Source organism: Dermacentor silvarum, chromosome 8 (assembly GCF_013339745.2).
Source record: "Dermacentor silvarum isolate Dsil-2018 chromosome 8, BIME_Dsil_1.4, whole genome shotgun sequence".
NCBI lineage: Eukaryota > Metazoa > Arthropoda > Arachnida > Ixodida > Ixodidae > Dermacentor > Dermacentor silvarum.
The window spans coordinates 8900254-8921738 of NC_051161.1; the positions used below are offsets into that span (position 1 = coordinate 8900254).

General features: G+C 42.8%; 1 pseudogene; it reads left to right on the forward strand.

Annotated features, from left to right (window-relative positions):
* The window catches only part of LOC119460600 (cytochrome P450 2J4-like), a 93935-nt pseudogene that overhangs the window by 18529 nt on the left and 53921 nt on the right, over positions 1–21485 (forward strand).

The window sequence follows — 21485 nt, forward strand, 5'->3', positions numbered from 1 at the left end:
AACTACTCGCCGATGCGGTTCAGATAGAGCAAGTCGAGAAAAATAGGAACACATATAGATGAAGCTATTTCTGTGAGACAGTGGCAAATTCTTGCTCTTGAGAAAAGATTCTCAACAACTGGCACGCATTGTGAAGTGTCGTCCATATATGTTAAGTTGCAATAGTTACGGCGACCGTTTCCGCGGAGGTTTCGGTGACGTATTAACGGAAGCACATTCTGTCATGTGCATTACAAGTGTCACTAAAGTCATTCTGAAAAAAAAAAGCGTTGTATGAATTTTTATTACTGCGACAGCAGTTTATTACTCGAAACTGCTTTGACCGTCCGTCCTCTCCGCTACTCTGACGAGGACGACAACTTGGCGACAACAGTGTCATGTGTGCCCGTTTACTGTGTCCAGTGTTTTGTGTTCTGGTAGTCACGTTTTCAAGAAATACCACTCCAATGAACCCAAGTCACAACTTTATTAGCGGTGTCATCATCGTCAAGTCGCCTTTGTACGGACACCCCATCATCATCAGCCTCACAATACGACGAAAAAAAAAAAAATCTTCGCTCACCACCTCAAATGCAGCCCTCCCGCTGCTGATACTCAAAAACCCAGCTAACCAGCTTAACCAGCCAAGGCCCCTTTGCATAAGCAAACAATAAATCATGATATATATATATATATATATATATATATATATATATATATATATATATATATATATTATAACACTTCTAAGCAATGCTATGCACTGCATGCTTAGAAGAAGTATTCAAGCTCTTAGACTGGGAAGGCTTAGGAGTGAGTATCAACGGTGAATATCTTACCTACCTTCGGTTTGCAGATGACATTGTCCTATTCAGCAACAATGGGGACGAATTACAACAAATGATTGAGGACCGTAACCGAGAAAGTGTAACAGTGGGGTTGAAGATGAATATGCAAAGACAAACAAAGTTCCATAGCCTGGCAAGGGAACAGGAATTCAGGATCGCTAGTCAGCCTCTAGAGTCTGTAAAGGAGTACGTTTATCTAGGTCAATTACTCACAGGGGACCACGGTCATGAGAAAGAAATGTACAAAAGAATAAAATTGATTTGGAGTGCTTATGGCAAGCATTGCGAAATCCTGACTGTGAGTTTACCACTGTCGTTCAGGGGCGTAGCCAGGGGTGGGGGAGCTGATGGGGATTCAGCCCCCTCCCCCCCCCCCCCCTCCGAATTTTTTTCCTGCTGACATGCAGCGCCGACCAAAACAACCACCGGCGCCGGTAATCATTCAGAATTTTGTCTACAATGTCTTTCTCATGCTCGACAAGACATTTCGGCATGAACATTGCGAACTAGGGCTGGATTTCATGGCAACGCCCTTGCACCTGGAGTCACATAACGCAAGGAGCCCCATCCAAGCACCAACTTTCAACGGCTTTTCGATAGCTAGCGGCCGCGTTGCGGCATCTCGCAGCGGCCGCGGAATCTACCGAACGCATAGATTTCAGTTACGAAACTTTATGGGTATAAAGTTCTCATAAACGTTTGACGCGAAAGGTGCACTGACATTTACAAAGGCGTGCTTTAAAAGATTTTCAATTCTGGAACTTTATGGGGTTAATGCTCTTATAAACTTGGGCCAACATGCGTGCACTGGAGCCCTCGTGTCCAAGCCGTTCCAGAAATGAAAGCACGCGCTCGCAATCTTCCACACACACAAAAATACTAAATATCACCATGACTGTCAGCTGATAATTTTCTCCAAACATTTTCAGGAAGCGCGCCCTATGTGATCGATGAGCTGGACCAGGGCAGGGAAAGTATAATAAGAGAAAACAGAAGAAAGTTAACCGCCTATTATTCAGGCAGGTTTTTTTTTTTTTTTTTTTTTGTTTTTTTGCGGGCGACAAGGTCTGGCTCTCCATGGCCATAGGGACAGTGAGTGGTCTTATGGATTTAAGCAAAGCCCCCACTGAAAAAAAATACTGGCATTTTCAGAGCGCTTCCTCGCATGCGAGCTGATTGTGGAGATACATATCTGAAGAACCATTTGGAAAGTTGCCCCAGTAATGCCTCGTATTTAAGCCCAGATGTGCAAAACCAAATTATAGCAATTTGTGGTGAAGTTATCAAAGAAAGCCTAGATGCAAAAGTAAACGCTGCAGGCTGCTTCTCCGTACTTGCTGACGAAACGACGGATATTGCTGGAATCAAACAGCTTACTGTTTGTGCAAGGTGCCTAAACAAGGATGTCAACGACATCAAGGGAGTGTTTCAGGTTTTAGCACCGGAATAGATGCCCATCTCTCACTGCGACAGCAGGTTCTATGTAATTGTGTACAAACTGCTGCACATACTAGTCACCCTTCCACTGACCCCTGCCAGCGCAGAGCGAATATTTTTTAACATGAGATTACTAAAAAACTACTTGCGCTCTACAATGTCTGAGGAACGCATAGTTAGGCTGGCGCTTCTATACGCCCACAGAGACGTCGGCATCAACGTGTCCGAAGTCATTAACCGCTTCTCTAAACTTCCCCGCCGAGTGAAGTTTGTCCTTTAGGTAGCGCAGCAGCAAAAATCAATGCAAGTAAGAAGCTCTGTTCATTCAGGTCCATAAACTCGTAATTATGAAAACGTATGACTGCATTCATTAGCTGTTAAAACCGCAGAAATATTCGCCGTTTATTTTAACAGTTAGCATCATGATCAAAATTATCATGTGAATACGAAAATTAAGAGGACATCAATAACCAATTTTGACCGACCTTGCTCATTGAAAGCCCGGCCCACGCGGCGTTTGCCAACAAACACACTCGGATATTGGGTAGTTAAACTTGCCGCATCATCTGTGGCTTTCGTGTGGCCTTTTCTTTCCTTTTTAGCTACCTGCTTTTACTTCTTTTTTGAACCGAAGCAATACCCTTCTTTAAGTTGGGGTGTAGAATATTTGTTGCTGCTGTGCAGGCAGTTAAATTACACATTTACGTACTGATTTCTGCATTATTCCTCTATTATTCTACCCATATGGTGCTGTCGCGACCGCCGCATTACCCAAGTACATACCACGATTTCTGCGATCATAGATAGTTTTGTTCTTGCCTGGATCGTCTGTCTTTCTATGCGTAAAGTTTACTATCTGTGACTGCGCAACATGTTTATTTGTCTTGTTTGACGCATTATATACAGTGACGTCTGATTAAATACGTAGATTTATTGGCAACTTATACATATATTTAAATATCTTATTGCGAGGTTTTGTGTATGCAAGCAGTGAACTTTGTTTCCAGCGACATGTTTTTTGCCTTCTATCGAGTTGTATGTTCGCATTAGTATATTCCATTCTATCTTCGCATTTCTAATGTATATTTTGCAGAACAACTGCTTTTTATATGTACTCACTGTTGCGACTATAATCTCGGTGTAATTACAATACACGACCGGTAACAGCTGCTCCAGCGCAATCTATTGCAATGAAGGACAGCGTCATTGAGGTTTTTCCCTAGCCGTTGCATATGTATAAAAACGTAAACAAGGTTCTTGAATGACAAAGATTCATCAAAATATTTGTTCTTAACTTGTTCATTTCATGGCATTTACGTTTTTCATATCAGCTGCATGAACGGCTTTGCTGGTTTCGAACTGATGTAGTTCTAAAGTTCGTGTGAAACGCGGAAGCATTAATACCAGTGATTTCTGCCACAATTTTTTGGACATACGAATATATTATTTTGCGAAAAAATACATATTTTACTGGACAGTAATGCGTTTGCAGCATCTAATATACAATGGCATTGGCAATGGCAATGCAGTTATTATTCATGTATTTGATCCCTCAACAAATTCTACAAGGAGGAGGCCTTGCTGGAACGTGACCCCCCCCCGAACAAAATTTCTGGCTACGCTAGTGCTGTTGTTGAAAAGAAAAGTGTACAATCATTGCATTCTACCGGTGCTAACGTATGGGGCAGAAACTTGGAGGTTAACAAAGAAGCTCAAGAACAAGTTAAGGACTGCGCAAAAAGCGATGGAACGAAAAATGTTAGGCCTAACGTTAAGAGACAGGAAGGTTTGGATCAGAGAGCCCGGAAGAGCCAGGATTAAGAGACAGGAAGGTGTGGATCAGAGAGCAAGCGGTGATAGCCGATATTCTAGTTGACATTAAGAGGGGAAATGGAGCTGGGCAGGCCATGTATAGCATATGATAGATACCCGGTGGACGATTACAGTTACAGAATCGATACCAAGAGAAGGAAAGCGCAATCGAGGACGGCAGAAAACTAGGTGGGGTGATGAAGTTAGGCAATTTGCAGGCGCAAGTTGAAATCAGCTAGCGCAAGACAGGGGTAATTGGAGATCACAGGAAGAGGCCTTCGTCCTGCAGTGGACATAAATATAGGCTGATGATATATATATATAGGCAACGAAGGGAAACAGAGAAGCTCGATTTTTCAAGGAAAGCATAGGAGTTTTTACCTCTGGTTGACATCGAAAACTATAAAATAATGAAGACAACAGTGAAAGTGAACGAAAAGATAACTTGTCACCGGTGGGGACCGAACCCACAACCTTCGCAGTACGTGTGCGATGCACTATCAATTGTTCTACTGTGACGGCCATCAATTCACTAACTTGGGTATTTATGTGTACTAGATCTAGCCCTGGGAACGTCAGCCAGCATCATTCAGGCATCTCTAGATGGTATCGTAATAATATATATATATATATATATATATATATTACGACCATATAAAATTCATTACATAAAGAAGACGGAGAAAGCATCTGCAAAATTTATACAGAGTGTCTCAGCGAACACTTTAATTTTGTTAAAGGTTGCCTATGGCAAATAGTACAATTCTACTTCATAAGGTAGTCTACTCGAAGAGGCGCACATTACTTGCACAAAATATTGAAATGCCAAATCGACTAATGAAAAAATTAACTAATTTAGTTTATAACTAACTACCTTATGGCCCATATTGAAATTTACAAATTTTAGCCATGGAGTTCACAAGGCGGTTCCACTTCGAACGCATTCTCATGATGAAACCAGTTTCGAGATATTAATTCCCTAACTTTGCTGAGAAATTAGTTAAAAACGTAATTAGTGAATTTTTGTTAATTAGTCGATCATGCATTTCAATTTCTTGTGCATGTCTGCCTCTTCGAGTGGACCTGCTCATGAACTAGAATTGTGCTACAGGCAACCTTTAAAAAATGTTGAAAGTGTTCGCTGAAACACCTGGTATATACAGGGTCATCATTTTTAAGTTTTACGGAATTTTTAGAAATAGCCTGTTGCAGATAACGGGATTGTAGTACTTGAGCTGGATTGCTCAGAGAGGCGGAGGTTACTTGCACGAGAAATTGAAACAGATATTGAACTAATTAACAAGAATTCCCTCATTATCATCGGAACTACTTTACGGCACATATTGCAATTTACGAATTCTAGCCGGTGACTTTGCAAGGTGTATCCATTTGGAATAAAATTCCAGAACGACATCAGTTAGTAGATATGCGCCATCAAACTCACCATCAATATGCACTGTTGCTCCACTTACTTTTTTAAGAAACATCTCTTTTATGCACTGAAGCACAAAAGTAACTGGAACGCCCATGTATTTCGTCCCACACTTCGGGAAATATCTCGAAACTGGTCTCATCCCGGAAATCCATTTCAAGTGGATTGGCCTTGTAAGCTCACCAGCTACAATTCGTAAATTGCAGTATGTCTCATAAAGTAATTAATTATGGAGTTAATTAGTGAATGTTTGTTAATTAGTTGAATATGTGTTTTGAGTTCCCGTGAAACTATTGTCCGCCTCTTTGAGTAATCCAGCTCAAGAACTCGAATTGTGTTATCTGCAACAGGCTAGCTATTTAAAAAAAATTCCATAAAACTTAAAAATGATCTCCCTGTTCCCCATGAATATATGGCTGTGCAAAAAAGATAGAAGGACGAAGTGCTCGAAACCTGGTCAGCGAAAACGTGTATGGAGCTGCTTTACTTGAAACTAAGTCCTCTGTGCTGTTTATGTAATGAAGAAACAATTCAACGCTTCTTTACATGTTCTCGCGAATTCACTATTGCAAACAAAAAATAACAAATCTTGGAACTCCCTCTTCAAAGACTTGGCCTGGGCTTCACAGATCCTGTCAACCTTTCCTTTGGAACCTGGACTCTGCTGGCTTCCGTATTCCCAAACGATCCTCGACTCAAAGCTCTTCCTTCTTTCCATTAAGTTAAGCACAGCGCCGCCCCACGACTGAAGACCAGTTTGTTGGGACCACTATATCCGCATTTGAAAACTCAATCAGCTTGCTATATTTACCTGCGGGCGAGGGGGCGGTCCGGATTAAATATTACAATCAGCCGGCCCCAACAAATGGTGTGCTTACAGCATGGAATCGTTGGATTATCAAATGCTGGAACTACTTAATCTCTGTCCAGAGACAGTCTACATAGCTTTGCAGTCTGAGTGTGTTATCACCATAGAAAATCTAATAAAACATCTTACAGGTATAACTGTCGACTTTCATTGTGTAATCACGACTTGTCGTAGATATTTTCGTGAAAATGACCTTGGTCGAGCGTGCAGAACCATTTCAATACCAGTGACTTGAATTTTTTTTTAAGGCATGTGTCATTTCCGACTTTGTCGATTTCATTGTCAGGCTGTTTCTAAATAAGGCTACACTGTTAATTTTTTTCCCTGCAGGAGCAAGAACACAGATATTTCATATTTAAAAAAATGAGGGCCACTCTTTGGTGACGTCTGCCGAAAGTTTGCACTGTGTAGGTTGCTTATGTGCTCTGGAAAAAATTACTGAATAGTCGCTTTCTCCCAATTTTTAAGCGTTATACACAGCATTTAGTTGTTTTCTCCCGGTACCCTCGGTAAACTATGCGGGGCACGGCGTTTTTATTTATTTGAAGTACGAAGCAATGTTCTGAGTGACGCGTGATAAATGTTCAATGTGTGTAGGTTCATTGCAGCCTTTGTAGAAAGTTACTCATTGAAGCGTTCCAGGGTGCCATACTGCCGGTAATCGAAATGTTTCCCAGACTTCTAATCAGGATTTATCCTCCCCCTCACAAAAAGCTCAGCACTGAAGAGGCAGTAGCTCGCAGGCTTATCCAAACAAACACATTCCCAAAGATACACAAATACAGCAAAATATACCCACAAACATATCGTGGCATCTGCCCCTGGTGCGGCGACACACGCCCTACACTCTTTCACATCTCGTGGGGGTGCGGGGGCAAACCTCACCACTTAAAGACGCCTAGCACGTCATTTGAGCGGTGGGAGGGTGGGAGGTACAGCTGACCTGCGATACCCTGGCGGGACAAGAAGCTCTCATCCAGCAAGTACGTCGAGCAACCATGGCCAATGGAGTCCTGGAATGAGGACACCACCCACTCGTCCTCAAGATCAACGACCTAGATGATTCAAATAAATGTTTTCTCTCTCTCTAACACAATAGCACGACATACGGTCAAAATTCCGAGAAAATAGCAGTTTATGCGCAATGCGTTGAGAAACATTCACTTTCCTGCTTTAAATGCATGTGATACAGATAATATACTAAGCTGTCGTTTTTCCACGTGTTTCCGCACATCATACGAGATTCGTAGTTTGTTTCTCGGTGTTTTCGGTGAGGTAAACAAGGCATCTTGTTTATATCTGATGGGAAAGTTAGGAGCATGGTATGGGTATTGTGTAGGCAATGTTAGAAATGGGTCGGTTAAAGGCGTATTTTCTAATACAATACATATGCAAGTGGTGCATAGCGTTATTTGTCTGTTTTGCGAGCGGTGTAAAATTTAGAAGGCTGCGCTGGCAAAATCACAACTAAAACTGAGGTCAAATTTTGCGAACATGGGGGGAAGAATACGCAAAGTTTATGTGTGATGGTAAATGCGTGTTTATGAAATACAGCTTTGAAAAGACTTGTAAGCAAATGTTCGAACATTTCACGCTGCTGCAATTAGCTAGGTTCCCGAATGTCCCGGGACAACTCTGCGTTTCAAATATTTTATACTTTGAAGCAATAAGTAGCATTTAAGTGCAATATGTCACGTAGTTTTAAGGTTTCTGGCTTACTTAGAAGCGTTACGAATAATTATTGAGCCCTTATCCTTCTTCTTTTTGCTTTTTCATGCGTGATACATAGGTTTGCCTGGTGTCCTCAATGAACTAAAGGAGGCGGCTTAGTTATGTTTGGTGACTATAAGGACAGGTTGATAGGTGGTGTGTAGGTGAAGTTCAAAGTAGATGGGCAATTGGGGCTTTCGTGATAAAACGTATGCAATCACTCTAGAGTATTACGAGCGTGTATAAAGAACGGGGAAGAATTGAGCGCGCTGCCTTGGCAGAACTATAAAAGCCACCAAGACAATATTTAGTGAAAATTGGTGAAAACTTTCTGTGCAAAGTTGAATGCGGTTGGATTGCAAACATAGCCTTTGTAACAAGCAGGCAAATGTAGATTACAGTACGATTGCCTGATAGTCGACAACGTTCGCTACAAGTGGGACAACGTTCGCAAAACAATCGTTCAGGCTCCTCGTGCCACCGCTTCTAGGCGCACAGAGTGACTTGGTAATGAACATAAACTTACACTTTTGAACATAAATGCTCGAAGTATGCTTAACAAGGTTGAGGATTTCAATTGGTTAGCAGAATGTCACAATCCGTCAGGAATCTGCGTAACTGAAACATGGCTAAACAACTCCATATCGGATTCTGAAATTTTGCCTCCAGCCTATTCGGTCGTAAGAAACGACAGGCAACTTGGTAAAGGTGGGGGCGTAGCTCTCTTTATTAAAAAAGGCATTGAATTTTTAGTACTCCCAGAACTTCCGCATGCTGAGTCTGTTTGGTGCCGCATAAAGGTTTCTGGTATTGTGACAGTAGTGGGCGCTGTTTATCGACCGCCTGGTTCTGAAAATGTATTTTCCCATATGACAGAATACATAGCCAAAAACAGACTTCATAATTATAAAATGATCATCACAGGTGATTTCAATACGCCCTGTATTGATTGGGCCTTATTAACCTCAACAGGTCGCGAAAAGGCAGTTTGTGACTCCCTGATTAATATGGCCGTTTCATTTGATTTGACACAAGTGGTTGAACGTCCAACCAGAGCAAACTCTGTTGTTGACCTTGTTTTTATTAATCAACAACTGCTACAGTACGGTTTTGAGTGTGACATAGTTGATAGTTTATCAGATCACAAGGGTGTTTTGGTACAAATTAACGTGGTCTGCGAACCTTGTAACCCGAAATTCAACGTTGTTACCGACTTCGCCCCTGCTAATGATCGTGATATTGTTGAACTGTTGGAATCTTCCTTTGGTGATTTCGTGGCAAGCAGTGAAACCTGCAATGTTGATGCTTTGTTAGAACAGTTTTATAGTATAGTGCGTACCTGTGTGCTGCAGTTCGTGCCACAAAAGTGTGTAAAACATAACCCGAATCATCCATGGTACACACGTGACATAATCCAGCTCATACGACGCATTAAACGCATGCGCAAGCGTAACCGCCTACGCAGCGAAAGTCACGATGCACTCCTTTTCTCGCTCAAATCTGAACTAAAGACAAAGATGATAGAAGCTAAAAACTTTTACTTTAACACGACATTAACAAAGTTCATGAAAGAAAACCCATCGAAATTTTGGAAAACAATACTTCCCTCTTCTCATGACTCTGTAGCGATCATTATCAACGATCAGATTTGCACTGATCCTATCACCATCTCTGAAGGCTTTAATAACTATTTTCATTCTGTCTTTCATCAAGATGATGGTTCCTACCCCCACTTCGTTCATAGTTCCGCACACGAATTGCCCAGTCTCGAAGTAACTTACGCAGGGGTTCATAATCTGTTGCTGAAAATTGACGCAACTAAGAGCACGGGACCTGACGCCATACCTAATGTGTTCTTAAAGAGGTACTCGGAATGGAATGCCCGGTATCTTACAGTAATTTTCAACAAATCGCTGGACACGTCAACCGTTCCCCGAGCTTGGAAAATTGCTAGTGTCATCCCAGTGTTTAAATCTGGCGATAAACAACTAATAGCTAACTACAGACCGATATCTCTTATTTCCACTTGCTGCAAGCTTTCTTGAGCGCATTATTCATAAACACATGGTTCAGTACCTAACCTGTCATAATCTGCTTTCCGAAAACCAGCACGGCTTTCGAACCGGTTATTCTACTGTCACGCAGCTCATTCAATTTACGCACGACATAGCTTCTGCACTCAACAATCGCGATCAAATGGATGCAATTTTTATTGACTATTCGAAGGCTTTTGACTTAGTCTGCCATAAAAAGCTTCTGTGTAAACTGCGTGCAATATTCTATGGGTCTAAATTACTAGACTGGATTACTGACTACTTACAATTAAGAACTCAGTTCGTCACTTTTAATCGCGCACAGTCATCATCAGTCACAGTCACGTCAGGTGTGCCTCAGGGTTCGGTGCTTGGACCTCTGTTATTTGTAATTTACATTAATGATGTAGTAAATGTTACTGGTAACACCGCCGTCAAGTTGCGTCTGTATGCTGATGACTGCGTCCTATACCGCACTGTTACCAATGCTAATGATCAACAGGAATTAAACAATGTTTTTTCATTGTTCTGCGAATGGAGTAACACTTGGCAAATGAAAATTAATTTCACTAAAACAGTCGCAGTGACCTTTGGTAACAAAAAGAAACCGCTACATTTCTCTTACAATGCTAATGGTAGTCACTTGTCCCACGTTAATGACTTCAAATACCTGGGTGTGATCTTTTCACATAACTTAAAATGGCATGCTCACATTAATCACATCTCTGGAAAAGCACTTAGGAAACTCGGTTACCTTAAACGAACCTTAAAACATGCAACAAAGGAATGTAAACTAACTGCCTACAAATCGCTAGTTCGCCCGATGCTGGAATACGCGTCAACTGTTTGGTCCCCTCACTGTGCTTGTGACATTGACCTTTTGGAATCAGTTCAGAAAAAGGCAATCAGATTCATCTGTGGTCGTTATGATCGAGACTTTTCACCTTCATCACATGCTCGCATCTTATCATTGCAGACTTTGAAACATAGGCGCACACGTGAAAGAATCATCTTGCTTCACAAGATTATTCACACGTCATCCGGTATTCAGGCTCCCTTCTCTTTTAAATCTCCTAGCGCACGCGCAACCCGTCATAGCCATGCACTAAACATTGTTCCTTTCAGGACACATATTGACTGTTTTAAATTTTCTTTTTTTCCGCACACAATTGAAATATGGAATAACTTGGATGGTTCACTACGCGCATTGCCTTTTGCAGAGTTCATTGAGCAATTACCTAACCTTATCGCCTGTTAGTTTGTTTGTATAATCTTAGTGTTTGTTCGTTTGTTTGTACTAAAATCTTGTACCCACTCCTGCTATGTCTCGAAATAGAGACAGCAGTATTTGTAAATAAATAAATAAATAAAATAAATAAATAAATAAATATTCCTATTCAAGTGTTAGAGCAGGTGATATGGCAGCTATGAGCGATGCCTCCCAGTGTCCCGACATATCTATAGGCTACAACAGGTTTATATTTTTGTGGAAAGGAGAGGGGGGACATGGTAACTGCAATGTGCGACAAAATTTTGGCATTCCTGGTCCAATTAGAAGCGTTGCAAACAATTACTGAACCGTCATTTTTCTTTCCCTATTTTCAGGCGTCATACACGTTCCGACTTGGTTTCAGCGATGTCCGCAGTGAACTCCTCAGTGAATGTCCTCAGTGAACTAAAGAAGCCATTTCGTTTCCATTTGGCGAAAACAAAGGGCGCGTTATGGGCAATATGTAGGTAAACTTCAGACAGGGGACTATAATTATGGCATTTGCAGTAAATTGCGCGTACAAGCGATCCGGAACTTTATGGATGCGTTTTGCGAACAGCGAATATTCATCTCGTTGGCCTGGGAAGACTGTGAACTCAACCGATATCAAATCTAGCGGAAATTGAGTATGCGGGGGGGGGGGGGGGGGGGGGCGTCAGGGAGAGAGGGAGGGAGGACACCATGGTAAATGCTATGGCGAAGTAACATACGTGTTGATGAATTACTGGCTTTTTAAGAATTCCCAACAAGAAGTGCTCCAAAGCATTTCTTGCGGGCAAGGTTTCAAACGGAACAGATGTATACGGGCAACATTTTAATGTATGCGATATAATTACAAGAAACTGAAAGTTTTATTGCAACTGTTCAAGTGACAGAGCTTCGCAGAAAGTGGGGCTTGTAATTCTCCAAGGTCGCCCACATTTGTTGTCGTTTTTTCTTTGTGAATATTGCAAGTAATTTATGTTAATTGCAATTCGTTGAGTATAACCTCGGCAATACGATTACCTAAACTAGTGATACATTTATGCTGTGGAATTAAACACCAAGTACAATTCTTTGTTTAGTTATTAAAATTGTTTATTAAAATGTGCATTTTTTATGTGCGCTGTACTGCTGCTACTGGCGGTGTCTGGTACCCCTGTGAGACACTCATTGCCTTTTCCGTTGCGTCATCTTGATATTTTATACAGTTGCAAGAAATAAATGTTAATTCAAATAATTTTTCGGGCCCCCATTGTTCGCCATGTGTGATTGATAAACAAGCATATGTCTGTTCTATATAAAAATAACTGACAGACTCTCCGGGCTCTCTCACTTACTGTAACACCGTAACCACTGCACGAACACCGTAACCACTGCACCAACGCGGCGGCGCCGAGCGATGAGTTAAGGAATGAAACGCTAGAAACCAGATTATGATTATTGTTTCGTGGCAGAAAGGCTCCCCAAGTATTCGTCTATATATATATATATATATATATATATATATATATATATATATTTTTTTTTTTTTAAGACATCGGAGCCGAGCGTTAGTCCGTAACGTGCGAACAGAAACTGTGGACCGATCCTAGCGGTGGTGCAGAAAGGGTCCAAGCGCAATGGCAAACACCCCTGTGAACTAGCGAAGTTGAGCCTGGGTAAGTCTAAGTAAGCATTCTTGGGACTACTTAAGCTTACTCAGTCCTCGATAGCCAATTATAGCTAATCGATAATCGATCAATAATCAATTAATTTCGGGAAATGCTGGGGATGACTTGGTAGTGCTTAGCCTAGCACAAAAGCCAAGACTAGCTATAATGCCCATCAGCTCCGCTTTCTCTAGCATTGCGCCTCCAGTGCAAGCTACGCTATTTTTTTTTTTTTTCCTGCGAGTGTTCAAGCAAGCGCGCTTTGGTCACGTATCGCGTAGCGAACGAGGCCATTAGACAAGCTTTTAGAGGCAGTGCTTCGCGGCAATATTGTTACCTTCATGGCCTCCTTCACTCAGTAACTTTACACGAGGTGTGAAACGCATTTCGAAAACCGCTACCCTGTTTGGATAAGTTTGTCGAGGTACGAATGAAATCTAGTTTTATACCTTGTGAGTTTTTTGTCAACAACTAAAGCTTCGCCCCAACACACGTCCCTGCAAATGCTCTGTGACAGTGCACAGCGACGTTACATGCAGCTGTAGCATGCTCATTGGCACTAATTATCTTGCACCATGGCTGGCACTTGCGAGAACACCTAATCTAACAGAATATTTCGCTTTACGACGCGCGGAAATCAATGCATACGTTTTCCGCAAACGAAAATGCGTCGCCCTCATTGCGACCACGATACCGCGAAACTTTAGAAAAGTCAAGCGTGCCCTTGATCCGACGCGTGTTCTACTGCGTTCGTCATGCGTACATAATGCAGAAGTGAAATGAGTATGCACTTAGCAATTTTAAGCGTCAACGGCCCCCTTGAAGAACAATTAATTGCCAGCGCTCCTGCTTCCGCCAGTGCGGCGATTCGCGGTGCACGCAGTCCACAGCCAATGCTCGCACCGCGGCGCCAACCGTCGCGAGAAAATGGCGGCGCCCAAGAACAGCCCTGAAATCTAGTCTATACCTTTGTGTCTGTATGAGAATGAAATGTGTTTTTTTACAGATATTGCCTTTGGCAGTTCATTCTGCGGAGTACGGCTACAGGCCAGGTTTAGTGTGACACTAATAACACAGAAAGTTTTTTTTTTTTTTTTTGTAAGAGCGTAAAATATGAAGAGGCTTACGCAGAACTCGTCAAGGCGATAACGTTGGACCCTATTTAATATTACCATATTTTAAGAATCCATTGGACCTCTCTACCAATGTTTCTCTTTTCGGAACAGGTAACGTTCTGTACTAACGAGACACCTAACAGCCATGTCGTCCACAACTAAATGTTTTAGGATATTATTGCTACATTTGCAGAAAACCGGAAGAGTTATGCCATAACAAAGAATGAAGCGCTCGCTGTAATCAAGGATCTGAGTATTTTGGCAGCTACACTGAAGGGAGGCACTTCAAATTTTTCACAGATAACCCGGTTTCCCCCGGCATTCTCACTTTTGCTCAACTGATGAGCAGAATAGCGAGATGAGCGAGAAGAGAGAGAGTGAACTTAATTTAGAACCAGCAGTTTAGTCGGCTGGGCCTAGGTCCTCCCACGATGCGACGTCGAGGTCTAGCCTATACGCCGCTTCGTAGGCCTGCTGGGTAGCCCAGAGTTGGTCGTCGAGATGGGAGCTGTGCAGGGCGGCGTGCCATCTCGACGAGAGAGTTACGGGATTAAGGTCTGGGTATTGATGTTTGCACTCCCATAGCATGTGGGGGAGTGTTGCTGGTTGATTTTTACAGATCTTGCACGTGTGGCTTGTGTAGATGTCAGGGGTATATGATGTGATATCGTGTGAGGGAGGGGTACGTATTGGTCTGTAACAGGCGAAGGGTGTTTGCCTGTGCTCTAGCTGTTTAACTTGCCGTTAGGGGTGGGAAAGATTGTTCTTGCGAGGTAAAATGACTTCACAAGGTCGTTGTATCTTGTAAGGCGGTCGCGTCCTGCGGGTGCACATGCACCGTCTCCGGCACGGTAGGCTAGTTCTCGTGCTGCGGAGTGTGTAACCTCGTTGAAGTTGGTGAGGTGCGGGTGTACATCGCCGGCCGGCGTGTGCTGGGATCCAGACGAGGGGGATTTGATTTTCAGATGAATGCGGGGCTTTATGTAAGATACGGAGTGATTCTTGAGAAATACGACCCTTGATGTAGTTATTGATTGCCGTGCGAGAATCGCTCACTATGGTGTGACAGGCTGGGTCAAGAGTGGCCAGGGCGATGGCCACTTCCTCCGTCGTCTCAGCATTTTGGGTAACGATGCTGGCAGCATGTTAGAGTACGCCGCCTGCTGTGGTGACCGCCGCGAAGCGACGTCCATCTTGGTATTCAGCTGCGTCGACGAAGGTGACACCCGTGGTGTTGGCATAAGCTTTGATGAGGGAGGTAGCTCGTGCCTTCCTGCGTTCTTTGTTGTGGTCTGGGTGCACGTTTTTGGGAATAGGGTCTGCGTGTATCCGTTGCTGAATGTCGCGTGGTATTGGGTGTTTGTCTTCATGTTGGCGATGGTAGGTGATATCAAGCTTGGTTAGAATGCTGCGGCCTGTTTCCGTGAGAGTAAGCCGCTCCAGTTGCGATCGATGTTGCGCTTCAATTAACTCGTCTAGAGTGTTGTGGATACCTAATTGTAGTATAATTTCCGTGCTGGTGTGGTTGGCTAGTCCAAGGCTTGCTTAGAGATGAACGAGAGAAATACAACAATTTGACATCGATGTTGCACATCGGCCTGGTGGCAAGCTGCCTGATGCGAATGCTTTGTCTAGACTGCACGTGCTGAAGAATGTTACGAGTGAGAACGTGCACGTTGCAAGTATCTGGCAGGTGACAGAATATGTAAAGCTGTGTTAAGACATGGTTGAAGTTGCAGGGACATGCCACTGGAAGATCCTATAACTCGACATAAGAAAGACAAGAGACGGAACTACCATGACAGTCCTGCGTCAAGAGGCCCTGATCACTTCTGAAAAATATGTGATGGCTTCTGGAAAGTTGCAGCAGCATTTTCATATGGGAAAACATAAAAAATTATGTCTACGATTATGTAAAAATGTGCCGTAAATGCTAGCTAGCAAAGGCCAATTATAAACCACGTGAGACAGAAAAACCTATTCCACTTTACTCGAAGGTGCCTTTCGAGGTTGAGCACGTGGACTTTGCCGAAGTTAAACAGAAGAGTGAGACTCTGCATTGAACACAAGCCTTCATCGTTGCCATTAGTCAGAGCACCAAAATGGCGGCAGCGAAAGCAGGGAGGGAGGACGCTACCATCATGCTACAGCTATTTCCCTTATGAACCGCCGCATGTTTAAGGCACAAAGGTGATACCGTCAGATAAACAACCAAACTTTCCTAGAGGAAGCTTAAGGAACAGGTAGAAACGAAAATATTAATCCCAAGGGTCGCCACATATCATCCAGAAGGGAATGCTTTCGCCAAGTGGTTAAACCGGGATATCAAGAAGTTTTCAGCTTTATACCCAAATTTTCGTAGAGGCTATAAGAGTGCACCAGTAGCCGCTGTCTCTGTCTCCTCTTGAAGTTTCAAGAAATAAGTTTCCATTTCAATTCAATTCAACAACAGTTCTACCACTCTTTTGCGTTGCAGCCCTCATTTCGCTCTATGGTGTAACAGTCCTCGGTTACCAGCCGACCACTTTCTAAGGGTTGCAGAGCGGATCACTGTCATAAAGCGCTACAAAACAAGAGAACAGACGGGGAGATGCAACATAGGGAGAGATGGAAAGGAACGTTGACGTAAGACGCGACACAAAGATCACGGAGATTGAATCAGGAAACTACATTCTTGTGCAGATACGACTCGATGCCTCCAAATGACCGTTCATAGACCCATACAAAATAGCAAGAACTGTGAAACCACAAGTTATTCTCAAGACGGTTTATTATGAAGGACCTGAATCGACAAAGGAGAAACACTTCGAAGCCAGTGCGTTGAGAAGTTGCCTTCTTCTTCCTCTTCTTCCTTCTTCCTTGCCCCAGAAGGGGCAAGGAAGAAAGCCGCACAGGATGAGAGGTGTCGCGGATGGGTTCACCATATGTCCTGGCTGACGAACACAACTTCAAATCCCAATTCATAGCAATAGAAAACTGTCATCTAAAATGTACCAGTAACATCCGGAGTTGCGCAGGGATCTGTGCTTGAGCCAGTTTTATTCTTAAAATTTATTGATGACATGACCAGTAACATAGAGTGCAGTATAAGGTTATTTGCTGATGACTGCATTATTTACAGAGAAATTAACAGCCACAATGATCACCTTCTACTTAACAGATCTCTTAGCATGCTGGCAGATTGGTGCAATAATTGGCAGATGTCAGTCAACATTTTTTAAAAAATCCGTAACCGTGACCATGTCAAGAAAGAAAGAACCCTCTCGCTACACTTACCTTATTAATAACCAACCCCTAGCAAAAGCAACAGAACAAAAATATCTAGGTATTACGTTAACAATTGATCTGAACAGGGACACTCACATCACAAACATCACTACCACTGCACTGCGCAAACTGTTCTACCTTAAACGATGCCTAATACTATCCCCTCCGTCCCCCAAACTCCTAGCCTACACGACCGTCGTAAGACCTATTTTAGAATATGCTAATAAAGCATGGTTTCCGCATTCGAAGACTAACATTAAAAAAGTAGAAACTGTTCAACGTAATGCTGTTAAGTTTAGTCCCAACAAATATAAACGTACGAATTCCCCTACTAACCTGTCGGTTGTCTCTGGCCTTCAGACATTAAAAGCTAGAGCGAGACAGGCCCGATTAATATTTCTTTGTCAAATTCTCCATAATACTTATAAAATTTACCAGTGCAAATATGTCGTTTATTCACATTCACGTAAAAGCCGACATAAGCATCTGCATACATTGGTATTAATATTCTCTCAAGCTCGACGCATTTAAACACACATTTTTTTCATCTGCATTACGGAAATGGACCCAATTAGATCGTGATATAACAAGCGCTAACACTTTGAGTTCCACACGAAAATAGAGGCACTAACTTTAAATTGACAACCAGTATGTTTACGCAATTGAACAAGCTCATCGCGAAAGATATATATATTGCGAGACAGCTGTTCTTTTAATTTTAATATATATTTATTTTAATTACTTGATCGCCTTTCTTTTCTTGTGTTGTTTTTTGCGTGTTAAATTTTATTGTACGCTTTCTTGTTTTATGTTCAAATTAAGTATATACGTAGTGCTCAGTGAACCCCGAAACCGGGTCAACAATGGTGGTGTCGGCGGTGGTGTCTTCGCAATGGGTGTCGTAGACACGAAAGGAAAGACCATGACGGCGGGCTCCATCAGGACCAGATCGTCGGAGGCAGCGGAAGAAACGGCAATTGCATTGGCCGTAATCAACGGTCGGAAACAAGGCAGAATAATAATCAGCGATTCCAAGATGGCCATTAGGAACTTCACAAAGGGTTGGGTCTCCACAGAGGCGGCCAAAATCCTGAACAGCAGAGCAGCAGACTTCGAAAACGGCAAAATCACACCCAAATACCTCAAATGGATCCCGGCACACATGGGGGAAGTAACCACAGAAGACCCGAGCACCCCTCCCAACCTCAACGGGAAGGCCCACCGAGTCGCGCGGGCATTAACCCACCGTGGCTCGGACAGTGACGGCCCGACACCCCGCACCCCCAAGGAGGGGGTGAGGCATGCGGCGGATTCGATGGGGAAGATGGAGGAGGCGACAACGACGAAGTAGCGATACAGAACGACAGAGACAGACTAGTCATGTACCACGACACACTGACACACTATAAGAAACAAAGAGAAGCATACCCACAACCGCACAAACAACTAGACAGATCTCAAGAAACAGATTGGAGAAGGTTGCAGACCAGAAACTTCGCAAATCCAGTGCACTTAAACACAGTAAATTCGACACAATACCCAGAAGCGAGCTGCAAGCTCTGCAAGCATGAACACGCAGACATGGCACACGTCTTATATGGAAATGCGCAGAGATCAGACCAATATACAGAGGACAACATAACCGGACCTTCTCGAGGAGCGATAGCTATGCGCTCTGACTAGCTCAGATCTACACGACCAACTATGGGCAATCCAGCGGGCCCGGGCAGCGGTGGAAAGGCTATGCCTCACCGCACATAATGCTATGGTGGCCTGAGCCTGGGACGGCAACCTCGCAGGTGCCGTCCGTTTTTTTTTTTTTTTCGTCAATAAATCAATAAAGTTTTTTTTGCCGTCCGTCCGTTTTTTTTTTTTTTCGTCATGTATGTTACTGTATAAAGTGTTGCGAATCACACGCGTAAATATATGTGGATATGTATGTTGCAATTGCATATTCCTATTCATATATATGCATACCTATATGTTTTTATTCTTCTCATTTTTATTGTACACTGTACCCTCAATATGTCCACCTGTTATGCTCTCGATCAAGAGCGGCAGTGTTGTAAATAAAAAAAACATGAATTTCACAAAGTATATAACAGCTTGGATATATGAATTTATGAGAGATAGGAAATTTTATTGTTGTCAGCGCGCTCTTTCGACGTGTAAATACAAGCAGACAAGAAATGTGCTGCATGGTGCCGTACTTTCCGCTGTTTTCCCTTGTGCCGTTCTTTCCTCTGTTGAATTTTGGCAGCAGCAGTTGCGTTCCAGCAAGCGCGTCTGAGCACACTTCGTGCTATAGGCGAAAGAAGACTCCACGCCACTAGCAAGAAGGTTCCTCAGCTCACGTGTTTCCATCAGTGAGTGACATGTACCGCCGGAGCTTCTATTAAGTACTTGACACAGTGCTGTCTTCGTTAAACAACAGGTGTCCACCTGATATGTGGCAGCATAAGTCCCACATTGAGCAGCTTGCTATAGGAAGGAAGACGAAGCATATATAACATAGTAGTTCTACGGTGGCGACCTTGAACCATGCGCCTGATTTTGCACAGAGATATGCTGACTGACATTTTAAGCCAGGAAAGGTCGGCATTATTGCACACATTTGGGGACGTTGTGTACATGTTTACGGGGGGGAGGGGGGGGGGGGGGGGGGGGGCAAGGGCGAACACCTGCGAAACCTTTTGCCGGAAATGGCCAAGCTAAAAAAAATGCGTTGGCCATACCGGTCTCGTCAACCACATCCGAGAGGTCCTTTTCTTGCCTTCGGCGACTGAAAATGTACTTGCGGTCGACGACTGGACAAGCCCGCTTGAACCATCTGGCCATTTTGCACACGCACAAAGAACTTTCCCGCAAAATCAATTTGAATAAGATTGCCGATGACTTCATTTCCAGATCAAGTGCCCGAACACTTTTTCAATGATGGTGAAATCATCGTATTAGACAACAAACTGATGTCTTTAATAGGAGAGAGAAAGGCACCAACTTAAAGTCAAAGCAAGCCACCTGGCTTAGAAAACAACGCAAAATGTTATACAAAGGAATAGAAAATGGGGTCCATAACAGTGCAAGCAGCGTGAGGGCATTTGGGTAAGAAAAGACGCGTGGTTGCGCTATTTGTAAAACTACCTAGTCTATCTGTGCATTTTCCTTATTAATTTTGATTCGTCGTATGCTGCAGTTGCCTCTCAATAACACAATCCACGTTGTTCCTATATTTGGTATCGAGTCCTTTTGCGCTTTTGAGATATCGCTGTCTTATTTATTTATTTGTTAATATGTTTATTTATTTTGGGCATCTGATAATTTTTACTCTATAATCCTTTGTCCTGCCTCCGGAAAATGAACGATACCAGTGGCATAAGGCATGCTTTGACATGTAATGAAACTATGGCGTTATGGAATCACATTATATTTACGCTAATAATTATAGTCATAAGTTGTGTGCAGAAATTGTTATATATCGTTTAATGTTTCTATGTGTTATGTCTTATCTTCTCAATAACTGACCTTTCGTCAGGAAAAGATTTCTTGATTGCATCTTTTGTATTAAATCTTTTACAAGGCGTTACATTGTTTTTTCATAGATGTGTACTTGTGCGACTTAATACGCACAAAACACAGGTATCTCCCTAACGTGTTTAACTGAATCCGCTTGTCGCATGGCTCAACCAAGAGACGCCGGTCTCTTGGTGGTGCGAGGGGAGTCAGGCTGTAAAACTGAATTGTCTCCTACTCTGAGGTCTTGCAAATACTCATATAAGCTCGTCACATCAGTGAACAATCTTTCGAGGTCACACGAAGTTTCCAGTGTAACTGTTATGAAAGGTATATATATATATATATATATATATATATATATATATATATATATATATATATATATATATATGCATACATGGGTGGGGTTCAGAAAGCTGGTCAGTCCCCCCCCCCCCTCCCCTCCCCGGGAAAATGAAAACTTTCCGCCTATGGGAGAGAGAGTAGCGGCGTTGTTCAAAGGATGGCGGTACTTTTCCGCAGGTATAAGGACTTTTAACGCTGCTGCCTGGCCGTTCACGTGCATCGGCT